Source organism: Pseudorca crassidens, chromosome 10 (genome assembly GCF_039906515.1).
Source record: "Pseudorca crassidens isolate mPseCra1 chromosome 10, mPseCra1.hap1, whole genome shotgun sequence".
Lineage (NCBI taxonomy): Eukaryota > Metazoa > Chordata > Mammalia > Artiodactyla > Delphinidae > Pseudorca > Pseudorca crassidens.
Genome location: NC_090305.1, coordinates 13,859,410 through 13,864,822, shown reverse-complemented (window position 1 = coordinate 13,864,822; position 5,413 = coordinate 13,859,410). Strand labels below are relative to the sequence as shown.

The following is a 5,413-nucleotide window of genomic DNA, read 5'->3' as shown; positions in this document are numbered from 1 at the left end:
ATTGGACTTCATCAAAATTAAAGACATTTATGCATAAAAGGACACTATCAAGAAATTTAAAAGAAAACATACAGAACTGAAGAAAATTTTTACAAGTCATGTATCTGGTAGATGTCTAGTATCCAGAATATAGAATGAACTCTTACTACCCAACAATAAAACAGCCAATTAAAAAACGGGCAAAGGATTTGAATAGATATTTCTCCAAAGAAGCTATATAAGTGGCTAATAAGCACATGAAAATATGTTCAGCATCACCAGCCATTAAGGAAATGCAAATCAAAACCACAATGAGATACTATTTCACACTCACTAGGATGGCAATGACAACAACAGCAACAGAAAATAACAAGCATGGGTGAGGATGTGGAGACATTGGGACCCTTGTACATTGCTGGTAAGAATGTAAAATGGTACAGCTTCTGCGGAAAACAGTTTGATGGTTTCTCAAAAGCTAAACACAGAATTGCCATAAGACCCAGCAATTTCACTTCTAGGCATATACCGTAAAGAATCGAAAGGAGGGAGTCAAACAGACACTTCTATGCCAGTGTTCATTGCAGCATTATTCACAATAGTCGAAAGATGTAAAGAACCCAAATGTCCATCAACAGATGAATGGATAAGCAAAATATGGTATATACATACAATGGAATATTATTCAGTCATAAAAAGAAATGAAGTCCTGATACATGATCCAACGTGTATCATAAATGGATGAACCTTGAAAACATTATGCTCAGTGAAATAAGCCAGAAGCTTATATTATAGGATTCCACTTATAGGAAATACTTAGACTAGGCAAATGCATAGAGGCAGAAAGTAGAATGGTGGCTGCCTGGGAAATGGGAAGTTATTGTTTAATGATTACAGAGTTTCTGCTTGGAGTGATGAAAAGTTTTTGGAATAGATGGTGGTGATGATTGGACAACACTGTCAATATAATTAATGCTACTGCATGCTTTAAAATGGTTAAAATGGCAAATTTTATGTTATATATATTTTACCGCAATAAAAAAAAATAAATAAATAGAAAATAAATTTAAAAATAAATAGAAAATAAATAAAAAAATAAATAGGTCACCCTGGTAAAGTTAATTTTTAAATTCTGATTTCAAAAAATAAAAATAACACATTCTGTGTACAAAGACCACATCTGTTTCTTATCACCCTTGAGCAAACCTAGTCCTGTTTCATATGGAATTTGACATCCATGAGCACTCATTAAATGTTGACTAACCCTTAAAAATGGGATGATAGAAAAACCAGTTATGAGAGGGATAGCTATAATCTATAAAATCATATTAAGATTTATCAGGTAGTATTCATGGAGAGCAATCTTCCAAGCAGTAAAATATGTTTGCTGAGTGAGGGAAGAGATTTCTCTCTATTGTAACAGTTGCTGGTCTGGTACACTGCCAAATGTCCAGAAATGATGTAATGTGGAAGATGTTGGAATTTTCCACAGACATGAATGACAAAAATTATAAATAAAGGGCACCAATTAAAGCATCTTCCCTACTTGTTAAAGCAAAATATGCCCTAAAACACTGCCAAGGATTTTCAGATGTCAGTCAACAAATGACACAATCACCAGGACTCTGCTGGAATTTATTTTTCACTCACATTCTTGCCAACCCAAGCTTTTTAAACTTTGCATCTGCCATATTGGCTGGAGAGGACTGTTCCCATGCTGGTGATGGAATTTAGTGTGAGTCTTAAAGGGATCGGTCTATGGCTTTCCTCACATCAGCCACACTTGAAGTACTCCTGACCCAAGGGGTCATCTGCTCTAGTGTGAGGGGCCACCGATAGGAAAAATCTTATTTCTTTCTTGTCACATACTGCTTTCCATGTTACAATATCCCTCCTATTTTTTAAAAAATTGGAGTATAGTTGATTTACAATGTTTTACTTTCTGCTGTACAGCAAAGTGACTCACTTATACACGTATATACATTCTTTTTTATATTCTTTTCTATTATGGTTCATCCCAGGACATTGAATGTAGTTCTCTGTGCTATATAGTAGGACCTTGTTGTTTATCCCTTCTGTATGTAATAGCTTGCATCTGCTAACCCCGAACTCCCAGTCCATCCCTTCCCAACCCCCCTCCCCCTTGGCAACCACAAGTCTGTTCTCAATGTCTGTGAGTCTGTTTCTGTTTCACAGATAGGTTCATTTGGGTCACATTTTAGATTCCACATATAAGTGATATCATATGGTATTTGTCTTTCTCTTTCTGACTTACTTCACTTAGTATGATAATCTCCACATCCATCCATGTTGCTGCAAATGGCATTATTTCATTCTTTTTTATGGCTGAGTATTCCATTGTATATAAACACCACATCTTCTTTATCCATTCATCTGTTGATGGACATTTAGGTTGTTTCCATGTCTTGACTATTGTGAAGAGTGCTGCTGTGAACATAGGGGTGTATGTATCTTTTTGAATTATAGTTTTGTCTGGATATAAGCCCAGGAGTGGGATTGCTGGATCATATGGCAACTCTACTGTTAGTTTTTTGAGGAACCTCCATACTGTTCTCCATAGTGGCTGCACCAGTTTACATTCCCACCAACTGTGTAAGAGGGTTCCCTTTTCTCCACACCCTCGCCAGCATTTATTATTTGTAGACTTTTAAATGATGGCCATTCTGACTGGTATGAGGTGGTACTTCATTGTAGTTTTGATTTGCATTTCTCTAATAGTTAGTGATGTTGAGCATCTTTTCATGTGCCTATTGGCCATCTGTATATCTTCTTTGGAGAAGTGTCTATTTAGGTCTTCTGCCCATTTTCCGATTGGGTTGGCAGCAAATGCTGCCTTCGAGAAGTCCTGCGTCCGCTGGCTCTATCACCCCCACATGCTCAGTCATTGGCTGAAGGAGCCCAGGGGACCTTGCACAGCTGTGGGCTGTCAGCCACCCACACTCCCCACCATGTGTTCTCCCAAAGGGAGACCTGACCAGTGCATCTCCATGGCTGCCACACTGGCTGTCAGACACAGGTCTGTCGCTGGCCTTTCCCTCCCAGAAGATGCCCACCTCTTTCTTGCCTTCCCTTAGCACCTCTGTAAGAGCTCATGAGAAACAGAAAACCAGAGTTGACCAGAAATTACAGGCTAAACCAGGGGAGAAATGCCAACCTACTAAAACAAGGAGTTACTGTAAATAGACATTCCTTTTGGTGGGATGGAAATGTTCTACAATTGGATTGTGGCGATGGTTGTACAACTCTGTAAATTTACTAAAAATCATTGCATTGCACACTGAAAGCAAGTGAATATTATGGTACATAACTTATACTTCAATAAAACTGTTTAAAAATGCAAAATAAATTAATAAGGGCCTATGAGTTAGTCCTGAATAAAACATTGTTAGGAAGGTACAGAGGAAACACTGAAAGGAACAATAACAAACTTTGTTGATGGCTGTTTTGGGTGATGGAAAATATATATTTAAAAATTTTCTTCTTTACCCTTTCTGTTTTTTTCTAAATTTTCTACACCGAGCAAATATTGGAAAGGTATATTATCATTTAAATATTTTCACCTATCATATATCTGGGCAGAAAATAAAACCTAAACATGTTTTTATTCAAATAACTGGTGATCAGAATAATCTGGAGATTTTGTTAACTGAAGGACTTTCAAAATGAAGTTAAACTCGGTTGCATGTATACATAGCAGACTTACAATTCTGGTTATGACAGAGTAGCTTGGATCCTAATAACCGTGCCAACAAGAAAAAATATAAAAGCTGGATAAAATGCAAACCAGTAATAACAACAACCAAAATGGATAAATAAGCAAACAGACAACAGGTTTTTTAAGGCATCAGAAGCCAACCAAAGCAGGCAGGCATTCAGAGGCCAAGATCCTGCATAGGTGATACCAACATTCAACACTGTGTTTTCCACTGAAAACATAGGCTGATTCGTAAACTGTGTGTACGCAGGACAATAGGCAAAACCGCCAAGCGGAAAGTAGCTATTGCGAGGCTATAAGGGTAAACAAAGGATTGGCAGGCTTACAGCCCTGGGGAGACAACAACTGCAGTTCAAGACCTGCCAGGGAGGAGGAGCCACGGTTAATACTCCAGTTTTCAGTTGAGAATCTTAAGGACTATGCCCCAGGGTAGGGTTTCTTAACCTTGGCACTATTGACTTGTTGGGCTCTCTTTGTGGGGACTGAGGGCTGGGGGAAGGGGAGCTGTCTTGAGCATTTTAGGATGTGTACTGCATACTGTCCTCTTCCTGCTAGCTGTCAGTAGCACCCATCCCTAACTTGTGACAATCAAAAATGTCTCCAGATATTGCCAAATGTCCCCCAGGGCCCCAGATCATCTCTAGTTGAGAACTACTGCCCTAGGGTTAAGGAAAACCAGGACTCGTGAACACCATCTGTGCCATCACTGCCACCCAGAAGACCATGTACGTCCCCTCTGGGCAGCTGTGGTGTGATGGCTGTGGGGCTGCCCTGCTCCTACTGGCACTGCCAAGGCTGTGGGCAAGGTCATCCAGGGGCTGAATGGGAAGTTCACAGGCTGGTCTTCCGTGTCTTCACCCCCAACATGTTGGTCACGGATCAAACCTGCCATCTAGGGAAAGCAGCCCAAAATGACATCAAGAAGTTGGTGAAGCAAACATCAGAGGTCCCCCTAAAGAGCACCCTGGGTTACACTGAGGACCAGTTTGGCCCCTGCAACTTTAACAGTGACACCCACTCTCCCAACTTCAGTGCCGGGGTTGGCATTGCCCTCAATGACTGCTTTGTCAAGCTCATTTCCTGGTATGACAATGAATTTGGCTACAGCAACAGAGTGGTAGGACTTATAGTCCATGGGGCCTCTGAGGAGTAAGAGCCCCCTGGACCACCAGCCCCAGTGAGATCATGAGAGCAAGAGAGAGGCCCTCAGCTGTTGGGGGTTCCTTGCCCTACCTGGATTCCCCAACACACTGAGAATCTCCCGTCCTAAACACAGTTCCCATTCCAGACACCTGAAGACACGGAGGGGCTGAGGAGCCCTACCTTGTCATGTGTCATCCATGCAGTACACTGTACCCACCCCCTCCCCCAAATTAGAGATGGATAGATGCACAGTTAATTGTTAAACAAGTATGCTAAAATGTTAACAGTAGAATCTAGGGGACAGGTATATAGAGATTAACTGTAAAGTCTTTCAATTTGCCTATACTGTTGAAAAGTTTTCACAATCAAATGTCGGGAGGGGGCTTACTAAAAGACTGAGACTTATAATGGAATACAGGTAGCAAGTTAGCAGGAATCATGTTACCACAGTGTTAAAGCAACCTGCAAAGTAATGTGAGAATTAACTACACACACGGACTAAGTCGTCTGTTTATATATTGCCGTCATCTAAAGACTTAATTGAGTGCTTATCCAACA

General features: G+C 40.4%; 1 pseudogene; it reads left to right on the top strand.

Moving 5' to 3' along the window:
• Positions 1-354: 354 nt before the first annotated feature.
• On the top strand, positions 355-4,866 carry LOC137232601 (glyceraldehyde-3-phosphate dehydrogenase-like; annotated as a pseudogene).
• Positions 4,867-5,413: the final 547 nt, after the last annotated feature.